Source organism: Hyaena hyaena, unplaced genomic scaffold (genome assembly GCF_003009895.1).
Source record: "Hyaena hyaena isolate Hyena2069 unplaced genomic scaffold, ASM300989v1 scaffold_340, whole genome shotgun sequence".
In the NCBI taxonomy this organism is placed as follows: Eukaryota; Metazoa; Chordata; class Mammalia; order Carnivora; family Hyaenidae; genus Hyaena; species Hyaena hyaena.
Genome location: NW_024080972.1, coordinates 1,765,049 through 1,792,553, shown reverse-complemented (window position 1 = coordinate 1,792,553; position 27,505 = coordinate 1,765,049). Strand labels below are relative to the sequence as shown.

Below are 27,505 nucleotides of genomic sequence, written 5' to 3'. Positions count from 1 at the left end.
GGGGGTGGGGGGCAATTCACAGGGTACTAAGAAGAGCAGATGTTTGGTAATCAAATGTTTGCCCTGCCATACAGCGTGTCATTCAGATGAACTTTAACTGTGGTAATAACTCTTCTTATGGGTAAGACCTCCAATTTATATTTTAGGTAGTTAAGGGAGGGGCAAAAGTTCCTCTTGAAGTTTCTGTTGCTTTTATCGTGAAATAGTTCTCATGCCAAAGTGGCACATTTTGGGGAGACTTTTTCTGATCCCTGTCATGATTTATAACAAATAGTTATTTGGTCATTCCGATGACCAAAATACATTTCTCATATGTACATTTGATCCTTGAACAATATCGGTCTTAGGGGTGCTGACCCCACCATGCAGTCGAAATTCCACATATAACTTTGATTCCCCCCAGAATTACCTAAAATATTACTGTTGAATGAAAGCTCTACCCATAACATAAACCGTTAATTATACATATTTTGTATATTTATGTATAGTATACTATATTCCTACAATAAAGTAAGCTACAGAAAATAAATGTTAGTAAGAAAATCATAAGGAAGAGAAAATATATTTAGAGTACTGTAAAAAATCCACTTTTATATATAAGTTGTTCAAGGGTTAATTGCTTTGGGTTTTTGTTTATGGTTTCTGGCTTACAGCTCCTAAAACCCTTGGAATTTCCTGTGATCAATGCAATAATAATGCAATAGTGCTGTCTTTTGTTATGCTAATGTATTGAGTTTTGGAAAGCACTTTGGTAACTTAGGGCTGAGGGCTGGTTGCCAGGGCAACCAACCACATGAGGAGAGGGCTGGAACTTCCATTTCTCACTACTCCACCACCACCTCCAAGAAGGGGAGAGAGGCTAAGTTCTATTGCCAATGGGCAATGATTTAATCAGCCATGCCTGTGTAATGAATCCTCATAAAACCCAAAAGAACAGTGTTCAGAGAGCTTCTGGGTTGTTGAATATGTGGAGATTTAGGAAGAGTGACACACACAAAATGAGCAGAAACACTGTACCCCTTCCCCATACCTTGCTCTAAGCATGGTTATTCCTGAATTATATATTTTTATAACTAATAGGTAATCTAGTGAGTAAACAGGTTTCTTGAGCTCCATGAGAGACTCTAGCAAATTAATTGAAACTAAGGAGGAGTGTGTCTTGGAAACTTCTCATTTATTCAGTTGGTCAGAAGCACAAGTAACAGTCTGGGCTTGGGACTTGCATCTGACATGGGAATCAGGTAGGGGATAGTCTTGGAAGATTGAACCACTAACCAGTGGAATCTGACACTATCTCCAGGTAGATAATGCCAAAGTTGAGTTGAATTCTTAAACAGCTCGCTGATGCCTGAGAATTGTTTGTTGGTATGGTAACACATTGGAATTGGGTCTTAACTCTGGTTCCCATTTGTACCTTCTGTACTGCTTGGAATCCTCATGGTGTTGGTAAGCCTAAATTTCTGAAACAGAAACCCATAATCTGAATTCCTTACTTCTTAATGGAGAACATACTTTAGTGATCACAGTACTCCAAAAAAGCACTGAATAAATTGTTACAGAAAAATTGCTTGTGAAGGCCTTTAACTGCAGCCTTCTAGAAACTGGTTCCATGAATGAAGAATAAAAAATGAGGATTTCACACTGAAAAGAGAATGCTATACTACTAATGCCCCTGAAATCACCTGTCATTACCTTATTCTGAAAATAATTTGTGATTTAACCCAGTATAGATTTCTTCCTCAGATAAAGTTAAATAAATATTTGCAAAATTATTTTTATGAGCAGGCCAAATTATCAAGAATTAATGCTAAATTTCTAATGAATATAAGTCTTGGAAAGGGAAGCAAAACAATGTTAGAGAAAGAAGTGAAAGAAAAATTCAATAGCTTCCCTCACTGAGCAACTTTTTCTTTTGCAAAGAAGTCATGGTGGTGTTCAGAAATTGTGTATGGGGAGGAAGTTTAGTTTTCTTTAAAATACATGGAAAATTACCTCCCACATGTTTTTGGTAATATTTTTACTTGTGGCCTTCAGATAAAATAACACATTGTAGCTGTAGATATGCTTCACTTGAAGAAGATGAACAAGGACCTTTACTTAGAAGTTTTTTCAGTAATCTATAATGAAAGTATTCAGTTTCCTAAGGTTGTTTTTATTCCTTCATCTCACCAAAAGACAAAATCCTTGTTTAGTCTTTTCAGATTTCCTGGTAGGAGATTTAAAGCTTTATGTGAACAAGTCAATACTTTCTTTTGAACATCTTGCTGATAAGTCTTCCTTTATGAGACACATGATTAAGCCTGAATTTGAACAAAAAGATTCATCAAACCCGTCTCTGGTTTCTTTCATTTGAAACTCTGAAATTTTATGTAACACTGGCATAGTAAAGCTTTTTCTTTTTCATAAACGTCACTTGGCTTTAATATAACTTCTCTGAATTTTTTCAGCTTACTCTTATAACAAAAGGTAATTGTCCAATAGAAAATAACAACAGCAGTAAACAAAACAAAACAAATCAAAACCCCTGAATTTTATTCTAATGATTTAACTTGTATCAACTCTCTTATGGACCTTTTGCAAATGTTCTAGGAGAAATTAACTGATGAGTCATTAATATTAAAATTATAAAAGGATTTTCTGTAGGTTAAATAAATTTTGAACTTAAACAAACATTTTAATACATGAAAATGGAATTTCCTATCTTGGCTAATTAGTTTTAATTCACTTTAACAATTACTATTGATGAGATATGGATAATATTAGTTTGGTAGGAAGTGCTTAGATTGGTTTCAAAATATTTCTCTTTAGGATATGGCATAGGTTTTTCTTTTTATGCACAAAAATTATATACTATGTACACATCACACATATAGTACATAACTTTTTTTGTTTCTTTAGAAAACACCTAGGGGCACCTGGGTGGCTCAGTAGGTTGAGCGTCCAACTTCGGCCCAGGTCATGATCTCATGGTCTGTGAGTTTGAACCCTACATCAGGCTCTGTGCTGACAGCTCAGAGCCTGGGGCCTGTTTTAGATTCTGTGTCTCCTTCTCTGTCTGCCCTGCCCCTTCTTGCACTCTGTTCCTTTCTCCCTTTCTCAAAAATAAGTATTAAAAAAAAATTAAAAATAAAAGAAAACATCTATACTTTACTTCTTCCAAGTCTCATCATGTCTCTCTCACTCTCTCTCTCTCTCTTTTTCTGGCACTGTTTTATCAAATTTTAGTGAATGTTGGGGGGCCAGTATGCTATTTGGTCACATTTCTCTGTGTGTTAGGGCCATGAGCTTTCTCCTGACTAATGCTGCTTCTCGTATATTCCTCTGTTAACTTTGGGAAAGTTGGATATGCTATTGCAGCATTATTTGTTGGGGGAGGTCATTGAGAGGACATGACCACAGGTTGATCAGTGAGCTGCAGCTAGGCAGTTGGAGGCTCCTCACCCTCTCCCTCATCCTTGGAATAAACCATTATTCCATAGCTATCTCAAAAACACAACCTTGAGTTAATAATGTGTTGTTGAGACCATCTTTACTGTCTATGTGACTGAACCCCATCAAGGGCTGTATATAAACATTTAAGATTCTGTCAGGTAGATGCAGAGGTCTATTTGTGCATCTTGCAGCCTCCCAAAAGAAGCTTCATATGTAAATTAGCTTGCTTATTCAAACTTCCAGCTACCAATTTGTAGTGGTCTGCTTCTTGCTTTGGTCTCTCTTTGCCCTCATGTGCTGGGGGAGTTTTTAGATTTCACCCAGGAAGCTCCCTAGTTTTTGAAGCAAAAGTTTTTTCCCAGTGTCTGCCCATTAAAATAGATTGTTAGCAAATCTGAACCAAATCATTACTGAAGAATCTAACACATAACTTTTTTGATTATTGGCTGAAGTGATTGATAATGAATTTGAATGTTATGTAATTTTGAAAGGTACTTAATGACGACAATCATAGATAATATGACAAGAAAAAAGATGCTAAAAGATATTAAGTAGTTAAGTCTTAGATGTGGTCTCTTTATTTCATTAATACACCAATATAGGTACTCTCTGCAGAAAAGGTTTAGTTTTTTTTTTCATATTTTATTAAACTTTATTTTATTGTCAAGAAGCCTTTGATATGACCACCCTCTTCTATGACCAATTCATAAAAGCTACTGACATCTCTTTCTTTTTTTTAATGTTTTATTTATTTCTGAGAGAGAGAGAGACAGCGTTAGCAGGGGAGGGTCAGAGAGAAAGGGAGACACAGATTCCGAAACAGGCTCCAAGCTCTGAGCTAGCTGTCAGCACAGAGCCCGATGCGGGGCTCGAACCCATGAACTGTGAGATCATGACCTGAGCTGAAGTTGGACACTTAACTGACTGAGCCACCCAGGCACCCCAACAACTTTCTTTTATGCTATTTAAGGGATTCAGCTTCTTTTGGAAGGAAATTTTAGTTTACCGCTTTTTAAAAAAAATTTTATTTCTCAATGTACTTCATATTTTAGAACATATTTGATTTAGAGAAATACTGTGAAGAGAGTAACACGAATTGTATTATATTACCTATCCAGGTTTGTTTTCCTGATTATTTTGCTTTTGTATGGTACACTTGTTAAAATTAATGAACAAGTCTTAATACATTATTAATTGAGTTCGTATCTTAATTTCTTTTTTTTAGGTAGGTTTCATGCCCAGCATGGAGCCCAGCACAGGGCTTGAACTCATGATCCTGAGATCAAGACCTGAGCTGAGACCAAGAGTTGGATACTTAACCACATAGGCACTCCTAATTAAGTTCATATCTTATTGAGATTTCCTTACTTTTAACCTAATGTCCTTTTGCTGTTCAGTATCTTATCCAAAATACCATATTGCATTTAGCTGTCATGTCTCCTTAGCCTTTTCTTGACTGTTACAGTTTCTTATATTTTCCTTGATTCTTTCATTTCTTCCTTCCTTTCTCTCTCTCTTCTCTGTCATTTGTCGTTCCTTCCCTCCTCCCTCCCTCCATCTCTCCCTTCTTCTTTCTTCTCTTCTCTTTCTTTTGTTTTGTTGTTTTGTTTTTTAATGACCCTGATAGCTTAGATGAGTAGTGGTTGAGTACTCTATAGAATGTCCTTCAATTTGAATTTATCTCATGTTTATCTTACGGTTATCTTGGGATTTATGTGTTATTAGAGGGCAGATCACAAAGCTAAAAGTTCTATTATCATCACATTAAGGGTACATATTATTCAGATAACTTATCACTGTTGATGTTCATCTTGACTACTTGGCTGAAGTAGTGTTTGACAAGTTTCTCTATTCTAAAGTTACTTCCCTCCCTGTCCATATTATATTCTTTGGGAAGAAGTGACTGGACAGCACATACTTAAAGAGTAGGGCTTTACACTGTACCTTCTAGAATATGTACATAAATTATTTGGAATTCTTCTGCCCTAGACATTTGTCTCATCTCCACCACCTATCTGTTGATTAAATTCATTCCTTCTATTAGTATGGAATCATGCATTTTATATTTTTGGTTATAACTGAATACTACTTTATTTAATTTGTTGGCTGAGATTGTTTAGCTTTGGCCATTGGTGCTCTTTCAGTTGGTGGCTATGTTTTTCTGACATACTCCCATTACTCTGTGTGTGTGTGTGTGTGCGTGTGCGTGTGTGTGTGTGTGTGTGTGTGTGTGTAGTGTGTAACACTCCCTTTCTTACAGAAGTTGCTCCAGGCCCACTTTGTATATTTATTACTCCTAGTCCTAGATTCAGCTGGCTGTCCAAGAAGCACTGATTCCTTTTACTGAAGAATGATATTAGAAGCAAGGTCTGGTTGCTAAGTGTGCTCATTGCTACTAGTTATTATTGTTTCAGGCATTTCAGCTGAAAGTGCACAGAAATATATGTGTGCATACTAAAGCTTATACATAATTATCTCTATGAATATTTCTATATGTAACCATCTGTCTTTATATTAAGATAAACATGAGTTAACACTGTTATCTACAACACTAATCTTTTACCACATAGATCATTCTAGCTTCTTCCCTTGTTCATCTGTAAACTTTTAGTCCAACAGTGAGAAACCTAGCCCCTACCATTTGCCATCCATTTGCTTTGTTATTCACTTCCAGTGTATATGTATAGCAGTATCCAAATTATTAACCTGTGTCATCATGGGAAACAATTTTATTGAGTATAGTTCAGTACTTATGTGCAGTTTCTTTTGCTATGAGTTGTACTTATTCCTTTTTTGGTACTTCTGCCCCCACATTCCCTTCATGGAGTTTGTTTCATACATTTTTAATATGGTTAGATTGTTTTGTCACATTCTGCATTGCAATCTTGGATTCTCTAACCTTATAAATTATGTTTTAAAATTTTTCCATGTGTCCTATATGCTTTGATTAATACATAATGTTAAATTTCCTCAACTTCAGTTTAATACAGAATACTTTAACCACATGAAAAGTGTCTCCATGCTTCACCGTTTTAACCTCCTCACTTCCCTGGAACCCCTGGAAATTTTTTATTCTGTGGCTATATAGTTTGACCCTTTTCAGAACATTGTTTAATCAGAATCATGAAGTAAGTAGTCTTTGACACCGGCTTCTTCAATGTATCATTGTGTATTTAAAATTCATTTAAGTTGTTAGGTGGCTTTCTAGCTAGTTTCTTTTTATTGCTGAATAATATTTAAGTGCATGGATATATCATAGTTTATTTATTCACTTTTTGAAAGACAATTTCACTGCTTCTAGTGTTTGGTAATTATGAATAAAACTGACATAAAATTTAAACAAAGGAAGATTTTTTTTGTAAGCCAAAGTTTTCAAATCAGTTTGGTCTGTGACTAGGAGCACAATTGTAATTACTGCATCTCATGGTAAGGTTATGTGTGACTTTGTAAGAAAATGAAAAGTATCTTTCAGAGTGGTTGTATCATTTTTCATGAGAGCTCCTTTTGCCTCACAACCTCACTGACATTTGGTTGTGTTTTGTATTTTAACTAAACTAGTAGTTGTGATTGGTATTGTAATACTCATTACAGTTTAGTATTTGTACTTATCTCATTACAAATGATGTTAAGAATCTTTTCAGATACTTAATATTTGTGTATCTTTAATGCTTTCTCTTTAAATATTTTGCCCATTTTAAAATAGGATCATTTGTATGCTTACTGTTGACTTTTAAGAGTCTTGCTTATTTTGGAGACAAGTACTTTATCAGATACATATTTTGCAAATATTTTTTTCCCCAACCTGTGGCTTGTCTTTTCATTCTCTTAATGTTTTTCACAGAATTTTTAATTAAAACAAATCCAGCTTATCAGGTTCTTCTTTCATTAGTCCTGGTTTTGATGTTTTATCCACAAACTCATAACTGTATCAAAGGTCACTTGCATTTTCTTATAGAAGTTTTATACATTTGCATTTTACATTCATGTCCTTGATATTTTTTGAGCTAATTTTTATCTAATGTGCGAGGTCTGCACCTAGGTGGTGGTGGTGGTGGTGGTTGTTATTTTGCATATAATATGTTGCAAAGTTTGTACTTTCTCCTTTGACCCACCTTTGCTTTTTTCCTCAGAGACCAGTTGACTGTATTTGTTTGGGTCTATTTCTGGGGTCTCTATTCTACTCCATGGATTTGTGTGTCTGTTCTTTTGCAAATACTGAACTGCTCTAACTACCAACTTTGTGCAGGATTATGTTAGCTTTTCCAAGTCTTTAGCCTCTCCCTGTAAACTTTGGAATCAGTTTATTATCTATAAAGTATCTTTATAGGATTTAGTAGAGTTTCAATCAATCTATAGATCATGTTGGCAAGAACTCATATTATAACAATTTATTGATTATATCTCCACTTATTTAGATCATTGATCCCTTTCACCAGAGTTTTATAGTTTTCAGCATAGAGATTCTGTAGATATTTTGTTAGCTTTATACCTAAGTATCTTATTTTTGATGGTATTTAAGTTTGAAATATGTATGTGTATACATATATAAATTTATATGTTTTAAATATATACATATTTAAATTTCAAATTCCCATAGTTTGTTACCAGTATATATTAAAGTAACTATTTTTCCTAGACTGACCTTGTATCCTCCAACTTCTCTATACTTGTATTAGTACCAGGAATTGGAGAGTCTTTGGAATTTTGTATCTAGACAGTTATGTGTTCTGCCAACAAAGGCAGTTTTATTTCTTCTTTCCCAATCTGTGTAATATTTATTTCCTTTTCTTATTACAGTGACTAAGATAATGTTGAATAGAAGTGTTGAGAGAAGTCATATTTATTTTGTTTCTAGTATTAGTAGAAAAGTGCCGAGTTTCTCACTATAAAGTATGATGTCAACTCTAACTTTTCTGTATGTGGTCTTTATCAAGTTCAGGAAGTTTCCCTCTTTCTAGTTATATAGTTTTTCATAAATAAATATTATACTTTCTCACTGCTTTTTTCCTTCTCAAATGAGTTGATCTTATGATTTATTTTTTAATCTGTTGATATGAGAGATTAATTTTTTTGAATGTTGAACTAGGCTTTCTTGCTTGGAATAATTCCATTTGGTTGTGGTTCATAATTCTTTGTACGTTGTTGAATTCAATTTATTAATATTTTGTTGAGGACTATAGCATCTCTTTTCATGAGAATTACTGCTCCATAATTTTTCTTTCTTGTAATGTTTTCCCTGGTTTCATTATTAGAGGAATAATGTGTTCAATGAATGAGTTAGGCAGTATATCCTCTACTTTGATTTTCTGGAAGAGATTCTAGAGACCTGGTGTCATTTCTTCCTAAAATGTTTGGTACAGTGCATGAATGACACCAATTTGGGTCTATACTTTCTCTTTTGGGAGATAATTAATTAATTTTTTAAATAGATATATGACTTTTCAGATATATTTTCTTATATGAGCTTTGTAGTTTTGTGTCTTTCAGATAATTGATCCTTTCAAATAATTGATCCATTTGACCTAAATGATCAATTTTATGGAAATAGAGTTTTATGCAGTATTCATTTTTTTAAATGTTTACATGATTAGTAAGGATGATCCCTCTTTGATTTCGAGTATTGATAATTTGTGTCCTTTTTTCAAGATTAGTCTGATTTGAAATTTATCAACTTTATTGATCTTTTTAAAGAATCAACATTGATATTGTTACTTTTTTATATTGAATTCTTGTTTTTGATTTTTGCAATTTCTGCTCCATTTTTATTATTTCTTTCTTTCCGTTTATTTAAGGCTTAGGTTGTTCATTTTCTTGTATCCTGAGGTAGAAATTTAGAATATTGAATTTAAATATTTCTTCCTTTTAATACATACATTAATACTATAAATATATTTCTAATCAGTGTTTTCATTGTAGCCCACAGATTTTGATAAATTATATTTTCATTTCAAAAATTTTTCCCAAATTATCCTGAAACTCTTTCATTGGACATGTGTTGTTTTGAGTGTGTGTGTTTTTTAAAAAATTTTTAATGTTTATTTATTTTTGAGTGACAGAGAGAGAGACAGAGCACTAGTAGGGAAAGGGCAGAGAGAGAGGGAGAAACAGAATCTGAAGCAGGCTCCAAGCTCTAAGCTGTCAGCACAGACCCTGATGTGGGACTCAAACTCATGAACTGTGAGATCATGACCCAGCCGAAGTTAGATGCTTAACAAACTGAGCCATCAGGTGCTCCTCTGAGTGTGTTTTAAATCTCCAAATATTTGAAATTGTCCAGTTATCTTCTGTTATTGATACCTAGTTTAATTCCATTATGGTCTGAGAATACTGTACTTGTATCGTTTCTATTCTTTTAAATTTGATAATTTTTTTTCATGGCTCATAATATCTCTTGTCTTTGTGATTGTTCCATGTGGGCTTGAAAAAATGTACTTTACCATTGTGGGAAGGACTATTTTTATGGCTATTAGAATTTTTAAGTTTATAGTAATCCATTCTCATAGTCCAAAACCTGTCACTCTTCTGCACATTTGAAACAGGAGAGTTAAATACCTTCATCTCTCAAATCATTGATGTGTCTCAAGTCTCTTTTGTCCTTAAGGAAATGCAATATTACTTATTGACTGTTTAACAGGGAGAAGTTCTGGAGGACCAAAGTGGAATTTTGGTACTTGGTGATTAAATTATTTCTGAACCAGTTTCTAGTAATGCTCCACACTCCCTCCTCCAATGTACAGTCCTTTCTGGGAAGTACCTACAAGTTTCTTTGGAGAAAATGAGAATTAAGTATTATATTATATAATAGTCTCAAGGAACTTCTACCTTCTCATTGAAGAGACTGAGTTTATAAACTAGTGCAGGCAGGTGAGAGATCATGACTCTCTGATGTGGTGACCTGTTGGGTTACTATTCTAAATGAAACTGATAGAAAACAAAGACTCATGAAGTACTGGACATGGACTATATCTTGTAATGTCACTGAAGTCAACAAACCCAGAACTGTCTTTACAGTTTTTGATTATATGAGCCAATGAATTACCTTTTACTTTTTATGTCCTTTTAACTTAAGTTTCTATCTCTTGCATCTGAAAGAATCATAGTGGACTCAAATTGAAATTTCCAACTACAGATGTTACAAATCTTATGCATTGATTTGCATTTGAGCAGCTAGCTTCTTATCTGGACAACTAAGTAGCTTCTTCTCCAGGATGCACAGCCTCTGGGATTTATGTACTCAGTGATGATTAAGGATTCTTTCAAACAACACTGGGCAGAATGTTTGTATATAAGCAAAATGGTAGAGGAGAGTTTCTGACTCCTTTTCCCTGAAGCCTTTCCTCTATCTTACCCCTTTATACCTAATAAGGTTTGGTTTACCGATACTGCCAAAGTCTTTGTTGACTATTTTACTGAAAGTACCTTAGTAGTGGGAATTTTAGTTAGAAAGTAATGGTTAGAACAGGCCCAAAGGGAAAAATATTTCACCAGATAGTTTCTCAGTAAAGCAGAAATCACACTGTTTTTACCAATTTGGTTTGTCTACAGAAAGAGTAAACTTGCTGAGAAACATCTTTGAAGACAATGAAACTAAATCTTCCCCTTCTTTGTGTCTTCCTTGTTGTCGGGGAAATCCTTTGAAAATGGTTCCATAAAAAGTCTTTCTTTGTGCAGCTACAATAAAAAACAATTGAGAGAAACTAATCATTTCTTTTTGTCATGGCTCCTCTTGAGACCTCCAGAGGAGTAAATATCTGAAATAACAAGCCTGAATATAAGATTTTGTTTGAGAAAAGTTTCATACATAGTTGAAGTGTAATTTCACAGAATCTTTTGTTATGCTCAAATTCTTCTATGAATGGCAAATGTTATTGATAAGAGCCTGAATCATGAAAGCTCATCCTGCTTCAGTCTGGACACGTAGACAAAGTTCTTAAATTGCATTTATCATCCTTATAGAATGGTTTTTACCATGTTTTTTCATGATATGGGATAAAGATGTATTATTTTAATTTGTTCTCTAAACTACAAAATGAAATGTCTACACCATTCATTGTTTAAAGATACAGTTTCACATTTGTATTTAAGATAACCTTTAAAGAAACCTTCATATACTTCTCTGTCATTTATTTAAAAAAAAAACAATTTAGGATTCAGTCTTTAACTTTTTCACCTTAAAACAAAAGTCTTGTTCTTTGTTGAAAAGGCTTTCTTCTTTGATAGAAATGTAATTTTAGTTTATCTACATTGACATTTGAATTTGTATGCATTCATTAAACATTCAGATTGTATAAATAATGTGATCTGTATTTTAACAAAGGAAGCTTTCATGGATGAATAACTTCTTTACTTGGCATTATGACAGCTATTGAGAATTCAAATTTTTGCATTAAAAAACACTGTGTGAAAATATCTTGAGAGAGAGAGAGAGAGAGAGATTGAGAATCAAATAGAATAATTTTAAGGGTAGTTTTTAAATGTTTTGATGAGTCAACAATTTCAAGTATATAAAATATATGTCATATTTTATAACTTCTCTGGAAGAGTATCTTCATTAAAAAGATATTGTATCCTTAATCAAAATATTCTATTTTCTACAAATTTGTAATCTGTAACCCTCTTTTATTCCCTTATGTTCTGAAAAGACTCCTTGTCCTCCTATCTTCTTAATTGCATAGCCCAGAACTTCTGTTTGTACAGTAATTCATGGTACAGTTCTCCTGACCTTTCCGTCTGCAGTTCATTGTTCAGCATGCTTAATCTACTTGTTTTCTTGACCAGTGACCATCACACATGTTTCATCCTGGACCTGAGCAGGTTGTACAAGAACCTTTATTCATTTGTCACATAAGAGCACAAGTATACTATTTGAAGCACATAATTGTATGAGAAAATACAAACCAGAGCACCTGTGAGGTTAGATTCTGTTATTTTTCTTTCAAAATTTAAATCTTAGCAAAATACCTGGCACAGAGTTGGCACACAGTAAACATTTGCTAAATGAATAAGAATGATGCTCTTCATGCATGCAAAGAGGAAAACCAGGAGATATAACCATGGAAAGTACAGTGGGACATGAAAAGGATATGAGGAGAAAGAATTTTAAAGGAGGAAGAAGACTAAGACCATAGAAAACAATAAGATGGATCCCACTACGTGCTTGGGCCACAAGGAAGGCAAGGACAAGCAAGGGACTGCACAGTGATTAAGTGAAGATTTGTTGAATAGCTAGCATGTACTGAGAATTTGAAAATATATCCTGCATTCATCATTAATTTATTGTTTTTATTAGGTACCTACTGTATGTCAGGCCTGGCTTTGGATTCTTGAGACCCATCACTAAACAAAAGAAAGACTCCTGCCCTTTTAGCACATATTTAGATGGTATGTAATAATCAAAATAAATATACTATGAGAAAGGTGAAAAATGCTATGGGAAAAAAGAAAATTGCAGAACAGTAAAATCTTACTGACAAGGTGACCAGGAAGGCATCTCTGGGAAGGCGAGGTCTGAGTAAAGAGGAATGGATGGGAATTAGGAAAGAAAATTTCTGGAGGAAGATCAGTCTATGCAGTGGGAACAGTAGAAGCAAAGATGGAAGGAAGGAGTTTTCCTGGCTGAGGGAGGAATAGCATGGAAGCCAGAAGGTCTTGGGCAGAAGGAGCAAGGGGAAAAGCAGTAGAGAATTAGGCCAGATATAATGGTGAGATACAGGGAATAAAGAACAGTCATGAACATTGTAGGTATATTTGTCTTTCATTTTGAGTGAGATGGAAGCCTTGAGAGGGTTTAGAATACAGGGGTGGTTTGCCTGTATTTTGTTTAAAAAGCATGATCTTGGGGGCGCCTGGGTGGCTTAGTCGGTTAAGCGTCCGACTTTCGCTTAGGTCATGACCTCGCGGTTCGTGGGTTCGAGCCCCGCGTCGGGCTCTGTGCTGACTGCCAGCTCAGAGCCTGGAGCCTGTTTCAGTCTGTGACTCCCTCTCTATCTGACCCTCCCCTGCTCATGCTGTCTCTCTCTCTCCTAGAAATAAATAAAACATTTAAAAAAAAAATAAAAAGCATGATCTTGTTCAGTCCTTATAAGACATACTATGAAGTAAAATTTTAGCAAGAATTATTTTAGATGTAAAGAAACCAACTGAAATTGGAGTTCACATTAAGGGTTGATTTTTTTCTCTGGAACAGTGGGTGCAGATGGGTGTTTCTAAGAGTGGTGTAGTGAATTAATGATGCCTAGTTCTGTAGGACTCACTGTGGGTTTGCCATTCTCCTGGCGTTCCTATCATACATGGTGGTGAGGTGGTGGTTGTAATTCCAAGAATCACATCTTCACACAGCAGTCCTCAAAGTCAGTAAGAAAGACTGCTTTTCGCTGTTGATCTGGCTTTCCTTCTCACTCTCACTCTCTTAGCCTTTTTTTTTTTTTAATGTTTTTATTTATTTCTAGGAGAGAGATAGAGACAGTGTGAGCAGGGGAGGGTCAGAGAGAGAGGGAGACACAGACTCCGAAATAGGCTCCAGGCTCTGAGCTGGCAGTCAGCACAGAGCCCGACGCGGGGCTCGAACCCACGAACCGTGAGATCATGACCTAAGCGAAAGTCAGACGCTTAACCGACTAAGCCACCCAGGCGCCCCATCTCTTAGCCTGTCTTTATCAGGGAGTGAAACAGTTTTCAGAAATCTCCAGTATCTTTCCTATGAGGTTCCTTTGAACAAAACTAGGTCATATCACATATCAAACAATAAACCAATTACTAACTGAAAAGTGGGGAAAGGATTACCTTCAATCAAGACATGTCATCTAGGGTAGGACATAGCTACATGGTACCTGAATAAAATTATAGTTGTGTTAACCAGCGATAAGGAGAAATGACTGATGAATAGGCAAATGATTGTGTCTTCCAGAGGCGGTAGGTTCTATTATGTGCCTTTATAGGTGAAGAGAGGTTTAGAGAGTCTTTGTAATTCTCCTAATATAAAATAACTAAAAAAGGCAGAGCAAGGATTGAACTACAGATCTGTCTGATTACAAACTCATGTGGGTTTTTTGTTTGTTTGTTTTTGCTAAACTAGACAGGCCCCTCTGTAACTCTGCCACACTGTTGTGGGGATTAGTGTAGGGGGACCTTTATCCAGATGGCAATGGCTATTAACTTACCACTGTTGCATGAATTGTTTAATGCTTGCTGACAAGACAAGAATATTTTCTTCCTTGAAACAGAGTCCATGTATGAAGCCAAATATTAGTTAAGAGGTTTGTGAGTAAGCAGAATCTCTCACAGTGGTCTAGTTGCAAACCACAGAAACCACTTTAGCTAGTTTAATCATAAATGAAATTTAATAAAAAATGATAGGTCACAGAATCCATGGAGGCTACACAGTCAGGAACATTGCTGAAGTCATTCTAATAGCGTGCTGGCAGGCACAATCTTTCTGTGCCTGAGTCCAAGAATTAGACAATTGTTGGACATCTCCACAAGGACATCTGCCACTGTTCTCTATGAAATCTTTCACTGGACATGGCCTTCTCTATTTTGTCCAAACATCGTTTCCTATGTGTTTTGTTTGTAGAAGCAAGGACACATGCCTATAATCTATCTCCTAACGAAGCTGAGAATTCCCTGGAAGAAATTGTAAATAATTGGTGTCATTTTTAAAATATTCGATATAATTTATCAATAAAAATATCTGGTCCTGTAGTTACTTTTTTTGAAAAAAAATTTTTTTTTAATTTTAGAAAGTTTGGGAGGAGGGCAGAAGGAAAGAGAGAGAGAATCTTAAGCAGGCTCCATGCTCAATTCAGAGCCTGACACAGGACTTGATTCCATGACCCTGCGATCATGACCTGAGCTGAAATCAAGAATTGGACACTTAACTGATTGAGCCACCCAGGTGTCCCATGTTATTTGAAAATTTTAAACTACTAATTCAATTTCTTTAATACATGTAAGCTGACTCAGATGACCTATTCTGCCTTGTGTGTGTTTTCATAGCTTTTGTCTTTCAAGGAATTGGTCCATTATATCCAAATGATCACATTTGTAGCATTCCTTTGCTACTTAAAAAAAATGTTTACGTATTTGTTTTGAGAGAGAGAGAGAGAGAGAGAGAGAGAGAACATACATAAGCTGGGGAGGGACAGAGAGGGAGGGACGAAGGGAGAGATAGAGAATCCCATGCAGGCTCCATCTCACTACTGTGAGGTCATGACTTAATGCTTAACTGAGAGCCACCCAGGCAACGCCCTTTGCTACTTTTTTAATGTCTATGCAATCAGTAGTGATGACCTCTCTTTTATTTCTAATATTGATAATTTGCATCTTCTCTCTTTTTCCCTTGGTTAGTTTAACTGGATGTTCATCACATTTATTGTCTTTTCAAAAGAACCAACTAATATCATGTTTTTATATTATATTCCTGTCTTAATTTCATCAATTTCTCCTCCAAATTTATTATGTATTTTCTTCTACTTGTTTGAGGCTTATACTGTTTTCCTATCTCCAATCTCCTACAGTAGAAGCTAAGGTTGTTACTGATTTTAGTGCTCTGTTCTTTTCTAAAATATGCATTTAATGCTAGAAATTTCTGTGTTGCATACTTTCACTGCATCTCACAAATGTTGATGAGTTATATTGTTACTGTTATTTTCATTTAGTTCAAAATATTTTTGTTTCCCCTGAGACTTCTTTTATGACCATGTATTATTAATTTGTTTAATTTCCAAATATTTATGGATTTTCAACTGTATAGCACTTATTCCCAGTTTAATTTCTTATTCCATTAGTTAAACACACTTTGTCTGGTTTCTGTTTTTAAACTTTTTGAAGTATTCTCTATGTTCCTAAACATAATCTTTCCTGGAGGATGTTAATGTGAGCTTGAGAAAAATGTGTACTTTGGTTTACTGGGTGAAGTTTTCTATAAATAATGTCAATTAGATTAATTTGATTAATGATGCCATTGAGGTCAACTATACCCTTAGTGACTTTTAGCCTGATTCATATATCAATTACTGAAAAAACGTTTTGAAGTTTACAAGCATATTTTTATATAATGAATTTATCTCTTCTTTCAGTTTTATCAGATTTGCCTCATATTTTAACACTTTATTAGATGCACATTATTCATTCTGTAGTGCTTCATATTATCACTGAAAACTTTCCTTGTTCTGAAGTTTGTTTTTCTGAAGTAAATATAGTTACTCCAGGTTTCTTGTATTAATATTATTTTTTTAAATTTTTTAAGCTTTTTTTTTTTTAATTTATTTTTGAGAGTGGGGAGGGCAGTGTGAGCAGGGGAGGGTCAGAGAGAGAAGGAGACACAGAATCCGAAGCAGGATTCAGGTCTGAGCTGTCAGCACAGAGCCTGACGTGAGGCTTGAACCCACGAACCATGAGATCATGACATGAGCTGAAGTCAGATGCTTAACCAACTGAGCCACCCAGGTGCCCCTCTTGTATTAATATTATCATGGTGTATCTTTCCCTATCTTTGAATTACTACATCAAGACCCTTCACATTTAAAATTATTATTGCATGGTTGGATTAAAATTTACATTTTTGTAACTTTTGTATTCATTACATTTGTTCTTGTTTTCTTTTTTTCCCCTTTCTTCTTGTTTAGCTTTCTCTAATCTTAATTGAGTGTTTTACATATTTCCATTTCCTTTCCATTTCCTCTTCTTTTTTTAACATTATTATACTTCATTAACAATTTTTTTGGTGGTTGACTTAGAGCTTATCATATTCTTTTGTAACTAGTTTGAGTTTACCTTTAAATAACACTGTATGTTTCACATGTATGTAGGTACCCTGTAACAGACTATTCCGAGTGTATTGCTGTCATTCAGTTCATTTATTTCTATGCTATAATTACCCAATGCTTTGACAATATTTTGGCTTTAAACAGACTGTTATGTTTTTTCAAATTTTTGTTTATTTATTTTGAGAGATATTGAGAGAGAGAGTGCATGCACATGTATGCACACTGGAGGGTCAAAAAGATAGGGAGAGAGAGAATCACAAGCAATTTTGTGCTATTAGCCCAGAGCCCAGTGTGGGGCTCAGTCTCACAATCGTGAGATCATGACCTGAACTGAAATCAAGAGTCAGACACTTAACCAACTGAACCACCCAGGCACCCCAAACAAACCATTATTTTTTAAATTAATTATGAATGAGAGAGCTATATAGTTTATACATATTTCATATAGTTATATCTAAGACTAGTTATCATACCAAAGCTCTCTTTGTGTGTGGTAAGAGACAGAGATAGGGAAGCATTTTTGATTAAAAAGTTTTTTGATTTCAGGCTTTCAGTTGTCCTGTGTCCCTGAATTGTGATTTTCACAAGTATTTTTTAGATTTTTTTTTCCTCCTCGAAGTGGATGTGTCTGCAGTGGGGAAAATGCCCTTCTCCAAGGTGTGAAGAGTCTGGTAATGTCTCTTCCCTGGATAGTAGGCCTTTGCTATGGAGAAAACTCTGAGCAATATTTCACAAAGTCACATCTGGAATGGGATCTTTCTTGGATCTTCACATTAAAAAGTGGATATAAATCCCACAAATGTGAGACCTCCTCTAAGTCTTATATCCAAGAGATTTTCATTTTCACTTTGGTCTACATTCAGTTTCTTATAATTCATCAAATTACCTTTAAGCTTTTTTACCAGTTTCTGGCTCTTGCGGCTTCAATTTCAGGTTAACTGATCTTGACTGTGTCTCACCGATTTTGTCGTTATTCCCCAGATTTTGGGGTGATGTTTTACCCTGTTACACTTATTCTTTAATAATAAAAGAAGGGTCATTGATTTGCAGTTTGTTTAGCTTTGCCTTTTATAAGGAACAGAGTGAAGACTTCTGAGTTCTTTACAAATCAGTGTTGAAACAAGAAGTCTGGGAGTCTGAATTTTAACTTTTACCTTTGGAAGCCTTTGGCCATAATATTGGAAATTCCAACTTTATAGGAATATAAAAATATAAAAAAACTATAGAAATAAACAAATACAGGACTAGCCAAAACATGTGAGGCTACCACAAATATCACAAACATTTATTAGATAACACAATTGTAAAAAAAAAAAAGAAAAGAAAAGAAAAGAAAAAAGAAAAAAACAGAAAAAAAGTCAGAAGTGATGTACATGTTTAATAACATTCAGCTTAGCTAGCTTCACAAAGGTATTGGCCTGCTATTGGGACAGAATATTTAAAGTCTGTTGTCTAATGTTCTCTAGATAGTGTTTAAAAGGGCAGATATGATGTTTCCACAGTGACTTCTTTTTCTAAACTTCTGATGCTAACCAGGTGCCTACCGCCCTGTTTCTATGATTGACATATTCTTTCCTTAGTTAATTTTAGATAGTTTGGTAATAGATAATCCTGGAAGCTGTTTTTATAAGGAGGACATTTCCTTGTCTCTGCTCTGGCTTATTATGTGAATTATTATGTTTTAATAGTAAGTACATCATCTTATTATTTTATTTTCCCTTACTTGGTATAAATGTTATCTTATTTAAATAGGCTAATTTCCCAGGTGATAATATATTTTTGCCCTTCATGCCATTTTCTGTGTTGGGTCACCTTTCTTTAGAATATTCTGGAAGAAGAGAAATTCAAATAGTCAAACCTGTCCAATATTTGGTTAGGAAAGTATTCCAAGCTCTTGATTTAATGAAGTTTGAGAGTTGTCTTAACTTCCATTTATCTATGCTGTCTTTGCTGCCCCATTATATGGATGAATGTGACCCAAGGGTGGACAGTAAGTACTTGGTGACTGACTGAAGCACAAATGTTAGTTGCCACAAAATAAAGTTGCCTACTAAGAGGCAACAGGGTCAAAGCTTTTCACCCTAAATGAAATATTTTTGACAGTTTCGCTTATAAAAGAAGTTAATAATGTTAACAGGAGCTACAGTAATATTGTTGGCTTTTTCACAGTATGTACAGTATTATTGAAATATGTAAATGTAAGAAGTCTATTTTAATAAGTTCTTTTTAAAGGTATGAATGTGCCCTTTTGATGGGAAGAATAAAAATAAAAGATAATTAGGTTGACTGCTATGAAAGCACTCACATTTCTACCTTGGGCTATAGTGAAACATTCTGCCTGAGTTACACAGCTTGATTTATCCATGAAAATTGCATTTATAGTACTCCTAGAGCAAGGAAGTATAGAAACTAATGTCATGACCTTAAATAAGAATTCTAAATCTAATAAGAGCCTCTTTTAATGTAAGGATGTGATTTAGAAGATGCATTTTAATAGTACTTATTAAACCTAATATATAAGAAAATTTGTACTTGGACTGTGTTGTTGAAACTCTTGAAAATAGAGAGCTTTGACTTCAAACTCAGAACATTAACATGAAAAGACATGTCAGTTTCTTGATCCACCTAGATTCTTACCCCATGGCGCAGTCTGTGTCCATGGTTTAAGCTTCATGTAAGGATGGATATGAAACTGGTCAAAACTTGGGACGACAAAGCTTCACACTAAATTTGTGATTAACTCTGTTCTGGTCCTGATAGCTGAGTTGCTTATAGCCAGGATTCTGTTCCTATCTGTCAGTGTCTTCTGATTAAGGGCCTACCTTGTACTCTGGCATCACAGTTCCACTTATATTTTCCCATTCTTTAGCAGCCGGGTTGCTGTCATGACACATCAAATCTCCAAACGATTGGGTTCCTGCCCACACATTTTTGTCCCTTCTCCTGCTTGATGCTTCTGAATTTCTACTCTCCTGTTCTCATCTCTGGTAAGATAGACAGCTGGACTGTAGGATTGCTTTCAGTACTCATTTGGGAGTCATAATTTAATCTGGACTGTATAAGTTTTAGACAGTCTCAATCATAAGGAAAAAAAAAACCCAAAACCTGTCTTTTAAAATAATTTCAAAAATTTGAGGTCTGAATATATCTTTAGGGTGACTATTTGTTTTAGGAAACAAATAAAATTATACCTCCTGCAATAAGACAAATACAGAAAGAACACACAATGTTTGTGATCCTTTAAGTTATATAAGTGAAAATTAAATATCCTCAACCAAAACCAATATTTGAAGCTGGAAATGTTGAATCAGTGAAGCTACTTTGTGTGTTTATAGAGACATGAGCTGGTTACAGTCTTATTAGTTTCACCTTTAAAGATCATTCCTCTTAAAAATATTTATCTTAAAAGTGTGAGTTTAAAGTATTACATGATTTCATTAGTTACATTTGCTCTTGAGAATATAAGTTGTATTATTTTTTCTATATTGCTCACCGTGGTTTGGGGACAGAAAATGCAAGGACGAGGGAAAGTCTAGTTCTACCCCTCTCTTTAACTTTGAGTGAAAGGAGAAATTGAAGAGGAGTTCCAAGGCATTCTGTCATCTTAACATAAACTATACTATCAATTCCCTAGATTTAGACTGAATAGGAAAAAATGCTTTGATATTGGGCTATTAAACTCTGTACACTTCTGTCCATGTGGAACCATAAGGAAAGATTAATCCCTTTGAAGGGAGGATCTGCTTTTCCTTTAATAAAGTGGCTATTTCTGATGTCAGTCCTCCTGGGAAAACAGATTGCTCCCAAGACTTTGTTGTGGGATTGGGGAAGGGGTTGTAAAGGAGAGAAGCTAACATGGTCAGGAGGCAGTTGAACCTGTGATCACTATTGTGGGAGACTTGTGCCCCGCAGTGGTGATAGGTTATGGAAGCAATGTAATAGGTACTAGACCAGAATAGGAGAGATTATGAGGTTATGTAATTGTGGAAATGCTGGTAGAGGAAGTAGTGGTGGAACTGAAATTCTTGAAATCAAGACTGTGGGGTCTGAGTCAGTATAATTTTAGTGCTTAATGAAAATATGGCATTCTTTCAGAATCACAGCAACTTTAAACCAATCTTTTTTTGAACTGATGACCTTGTATTTTTAGTTTTAGTTCCAGACCTTACCTCAAGGTCAGAATCCTTCTAAGGCTTATACCTTTATGAGCTATTACTTTAATTAATGAAAGGAAATTTATTATTTTTATTCCAGCTACTAAGTGAGGTGACAGAATTTTTAAAATAAATTTTTGTTATCTAGCGGAGTTTAGGAAATTCTTTACATTACTGTTTGAGTTCATTTTGACATTTGAAGATCTAGTGTGACTTTGGTTCTATACAGAAATATGCTGAAATGCTACTCCTGTGAAGTCTTCTGTGGCTCCTCTCAGGGAAAATTAATTTTATCTTTTGATCTTCTTTGGTACCTTTAAATGTTTTTAATGTTTATTTATATTTGAAAGAGAGAGAGAATGGGGGGGAGATGTTGGAGGGGCACAGAGAGAGAGGGAGACACAGAATCTGAAGCAGGCTCCAGGCTCTGAGCTGTCAGCACAGAGCCCGATGTGGGGCTCGAACCCACAGACCATGAGATCATGACCTGAGGTGAAGTTGGACGCTTCAACCAACTGAGCCACCTAGGTGCCCCATCTTTGGTACCTTTTTTAAACTTAATTTTTAGGACAGTTTATATTCCTGTTACTTTTGTGCATATCCTGTGTGTCTATGGGATTCTACCCTTCTTGAGAGCAGGTATAATTTCATTTATTTCCCAGCAAGTATTAATTACTTGTTACATTCTTGTTCTCCCTCCCTGAGCATTTAACACAAGACAGAACACACATACAGTAGGTGTGCAATAAATGTTGGTAAAAAACTAACAAAAGATAATATTTTCATTTTCTCAAGCTCCTTGCAATAACTTTCCTCAGTATGTCCCTAATGGTCAGAATGTAAGACTGACCCAGGGGTCTTCGTGTATATATATTTGATAATTAAAAAAAGTCCCACACCTTGAAAATATCATTTGGATATGTCTTATTTCTAAATAAATTATGAGATATTAGCTAATGTGGGATAAAGCTTTTTTCCCCCCATAGAAAACATACATGCTGTCAGTGCAATGCAGTCAGCTACCAACATTGCAAAGGAGATTGAAAGAACAAAGAATATGACAAAATAGGATTTTCAAAAACTGTAAACTTGTCACAAATTTTGAATTTCCTACATTTAAGTGAACTTGTATCTCTGCTTTCTACAATTCTAATTTCTTCTGCAAAATATAAATTGAACAATTTATGGGTTGAAGTAAAAATCTTGGCCAATGGTATATTAAAAACATGTTTCTCCTTTTCTAGGTTGTGCATCCCTTGAGGATAGGGATTATTGTGTTTTTTCCATCTTGGAATTCCCAGCATTTCTATAATCCCTGGTAAGTAGCAAATGCTTAATGTTCACTAAGTGAAGCAATTAATTTGATATTTCCATATTTACCTCTTCACTCCAAAGTTCGTTATATCTGTCAATATGAGGTATTTTATTTCTTGCTGTCTTTCAAACAAATTCTCCTCTAAAATAAATTAAGAATAAACAACATGGATTTTTTTTTCATTTTATTTATTTACGTTTTTCATCATGATACATGTACTATTTAATCCCCATCCCCTACTCCCATTCCCCCATCTACCTCCCCTCTGGTAACTATCAGTGTGTTCTCTATTGTTATGATTCTGGTTTTTTATCTCTCTCTCTCTCTCCCTCTCTTTCCTTTGCTCATTTGTTTTATTTCTTAAATTCCACATATGTGTAAAATCATATTTTATTTGTCTACTCTAATTTCACTTAGCATTATATTCTCTAAGTTCATCCATGTTGTTGCAGTTGGCAAGATTTCATTCTTTGTTTTCAGTCTGAATAATATTACATTATATATACATTACATGTGTATATATATGTGTATATATATATGAATGTATATACATGTATATATGTGTATATGTGTGTATAAATATGTATGCATACACGGTGGACACTTGAGCTGCCTCCATAGTTTGGCTACTGTAAATAATGCTGCAATAAACATAGAGGAGGTACATGTAGGCCTTTGAATTAATGTTTTTGTATTTTTTTGATAAACACTCAGTAGTGCAAATCCTGTATCATAGGGTAGTTCTGTTTTTAATTTTCCATACTGTTTTTGCACAGTGACTGTACCAATGTGCATTCTTACCAACAGGATTCTTAAAAATCCTTTTTAATCCACATTCTCAACAACACCTTTGGTTCCTATGTTTTTGCTTTTAGCCGTTCTAACAGGTTTGAGGCGATATCTCATTGTAGTTTTGATTTTCATTTCCTTGATGATGAGTGATGTTGAATATCTTTTCATGTGTGTTGGCCATCAGGACATCTTTTTTGGAGAAATATTTGATATTGTCTTCTGTTCATTTGTAAATTGGATTATTTGTTTTTTGGGCATTGAGTTGTGTCAGTTCTTTATATAATTTGCATACTAACCCTTTATATGATTTGGATACTAACCCTTTATTTGGAAGGTATTGGCAAATATATTCTCCCATTCGGTAAGTCCTTTTAGTTTTGTTAATTTTGTTTCCTTCACTGTGCAGAAACTTTTTATTTTGATGCAATTCCTATCGTCTATTTTCCTTTTATTTCCCTTGTCTCAGGAGATCTATGTAGAAAATATTTCTAGGGCTGAAGTCATAGAGATAACTGCCTGTGCTCTTTTCAAGGATTTTTATAGTTTTAGGTCTCACATTTATGTCTTTACTCCATTTTGAGTTTATTTTTGCATATGGTAAAAGAAAGTGGTCAAGTTTCATTGTTTTACACGTAGCTGTCTGGTTTTCCTAATACCATTTATTGACGAGACTGTCTTTTTCCTATGGTATATTCATTCCTCCTTTGCTGAAAAATAATTGACCCTATAATTGTGGTTTTATTTCTGCATTTTCTATTCTGTTCTAGTGATCTATGTATCTATTATTATGCTAGTACCATACTGTTTTAATTACTATCACTTTGTAATATACCTTGAAATCTGGAATTGTGGTAACTCCAGTTTTCTTTTTCTTTTTCAGAATTTCTTTGGCTATTCTAGGCATTTTGTGGTTCCATAAAACTTTAGGGTGTTTTGCTCTCATTCTGTGAAAAATGCTGTTGACATTTTGATAGGGATTGCATTAATTGGATAGTGTAGGTATTTTAAAAATATTTTTCTTCTGATCCATGAGCATGGAATGTGTTTCCAACATTATTATTCCAATATTATTTAATTGAAAAGTGAATCCAAGCTTCATGTACTATGAGTTTATTTATACATGACCTTTTAAACATTATTTTTTTTAGACCAAATATATTGAGAGGGGATTCACAGAAAAACCTTCAATCATGGAAGCCCCACTGTGTGGGAAAATTCTGAGTGTCTGAAAAAATTATTTAAAGAATAAAGGTATTATATTTCCTCTAAAAACTGCTTCAAGTGATATCAGTGAAAGGAGTCAGCTTGAAATATTTAGATATCTGTTGGGCACAGATACATGGTAAAAAAAAAAAAAATACTTTACAATTAGAAGAAAGAAGCATTGTAAAAGCAGAGAGCCTACAATACAAGTAGTCTCTTTTGTTTCTTAGAAGGCAGTATAAAGGCTCCTGATTTAATAGGCAAGACCCATAGTTCAGTTTCCATCTTCCCTTGTGATGATTGAGTCTGGTTTAATAGATAAAAGCTCAGCTCTGAGATGAGGCACTTTCATGGACCCTGGATCCCTAATCCGATTCAAAGGGTAGGAAGACAAAGGGACAATTTTAGCATATTAAAGAATTATAAGGTGTCCCCTCCCTTTCTTTTCTGTGTTTAGTATTAGCTGTGGAAAACAAGTGATGTACAGGAACTGGCTCTTACTGGCTTATGAGAGCCATTTGTGCATATCTTCAACACCTTGTGTTTAATGCTGTGATTTGAAATTGGCCATGGTAGGGATATTTAAATGACAAAAAAGGCAATTGCTACATGTCAAAGGTTTTTTTTTTTTTTTTAATATTTTTATTTATTTCTAGGAGAGAGAGACAGCGTGAACAGGGGAGGGTCAGAGAGAGAGGGAGACACAGACTCCGAAATAGGCTCCAGGCTCTGAGCTGGCAGTCAGCACAGAGCCCGACGCGGGGCTCGAACCCACGAACCGCGAGATCATGACCTGAGCGAAAGTCGGACGCTTAACCGACTAAGCCACCCAGGCGCCCCAAAGGGTTTTTGTTTTTTAAGAGCTGGTTTATCAGAACACCACTGCAAAAGATTTAGAAAGTTAATCAGAAAATTTAAATTAAAAGCAATTATTCATTATACTTTTTATCAGTTTTCTGAACTTATCCTCTTCTCTCTATTCTAGTTTCATCTGCCTGCTAGATAAAATGCTCTCATCTCAGCTTCAGGTACAGGCAAACAAGATACTTGTCCCTGTATAGTCCCTCAGTGCTTTAGCTGTATTTACAAGCAGTCTGTGTTTTCCTGCCTCTGTGAACTTTTTGCATACGATGGTCTTTATGTTTGGAAAACCTTTGCCTGTGTTGTTTCTCACCAAATCCTACCCATTCCTTAATACTCAGCAACAGTGTACATCATTCCTTAGGGAAACCTTTTCTTGACCTCTCCTACCACTACCATGAGCTGAATTAAGCATTCTGCTTTGTAATCCCATTATAGGCTCTGATTACCCTTATTATGCCATAATTATGTCATACAGTCTGCATTAGTTTTCTATCGCTGCTATAATAAATGACTTCAAATTTAGTGTCTTAAAATAACACACGTTAAACTTATTCTTACAGTTCTGGAGGTCTTAAGTTTGCTATGGGCCACAGTGGGCTGAAATGAAGGTATTGATGGGGCTGCATTCCTTGCTCAAGGCTGTAGGGGACAATCTGTTTCCTTGCCATTTCCAATTTGTAGTGGATGCCTTTATCTGTGACTCAATGAGTGTCTTTTATAGTCAAAGCCAACAATGGCTGGTCAGTCTTTCTTACTTATTACTCTGACACGGATTCTTCCACCCCTCTCTTCCAGGTTTCAGGATTCTTGTGGTTACATTTGGCCGATCTGGATAATCCAGGAAAACCTCCCTATTTTAGAATAATCAGGTTAGCAAATTTAATTACGTCTGTCACCTCAATTTTCTTTTGTAATGTACGTAAGATATTCATAATTTCTGGGGATTAGAATGTGAACCTTCTTGGGAGACCACTTTTCTGCTTACCACAGAGTTATAAATGTTATTTAACTTGCTTGTATATAGCTACAGTTTCCAGCACTGCATAAGGGCTCAAGACATAATTTTTTTAATAAATTCGTATTTACAAAATCATCAATTTTTCATAGAATCATGCAAATTGAAGATTGGAACAACTTTAATGCTCTGTTCTTTTGTATTTCTTGAACTGTGATAAGGACAATATTAGTTTAATTAATTTAAGAAGTTAATTGGCTATGTATCCTTGTATATGTTTTAGACCGTGCTCTTATAATACTACCATTCTTACTCTGATACATAACAAGTAATTGAATACATTGTAATGATGACAACATATTTAGAAGTGCTCAATTTTAGTAAAAATTCCTTGGACAAACTTTCTGAACCCCTGGTTAAACATTCTCATGAACTGCAAGTACTTTTGAATATTTCACCACCTTTCTGCACAGTTTTTCAACGTTCAACAAAAACGTATCATTTTCTAAACAGAAATCTGAACTCCTAAGTGCCTAGCATAAACAATAATCTGCATTTGATTTTTATCAATTGATAAAAATTTGACAAATATTTGATTTTGATGAATATCAAAAAGTATGTCATGTTTAAATTCATAGGAAAAAAATCTATCTGTAAGTCTCTGCTTTTTAAATAGATAAAGAAAAGCTTTGTGTTTTGTTTTTTTTTCCACAATGAGATATGGGTTGGGAATTTAATTTGAGCTGATATCCCCAAGGTAGTCAGAAGGTTATTTCAAAATAAAGAAAACTTAAAGAAACATCTTACCCAGTGGTTCAGTGACAATATATATTCTGTATCTGTCCAAATGAGAAAGGTAACACTCTCACCTTTAAATAATTTTTTACTCAACAAAACTTGCTGCTTAGCCCCATAGTTCTTTATAAGTACTGTGACTTTGTGGAACACTATATTGGAGAAGCTGATTGTAGAAGCTAATGTATAGACTAATGTAATTTAAAATCAGAATGTTGGTATTAAAAAG

At 34.7% G+C, this 27,505-nt stretch overlaps 1 long non-coding RNA gene across 1 annotated transcript in view; it reads left to right on the top strand.

Annotated features, from left to right (window-relative positions):
• Positions 1–27,171, top strand: part of LOC120243390 — a 35,362-nt gene extending 8,191 nt beyond the window's left edge. The window contains exons 2-3 of the long non-coding RNA XR_005531302.1: positions 22,597–22,670; positions 26,322–27,171. This is a non-coding gene — a long non-coding RNA (uncharacterized LOC120243390). The remainder of the gene's footprint in view (positions 1–22,596; positions 22,671–26,321) is intronic.
• The last annotated feature ends 334 nt before the right edge of the window (positions 27,172–27,505 follow it).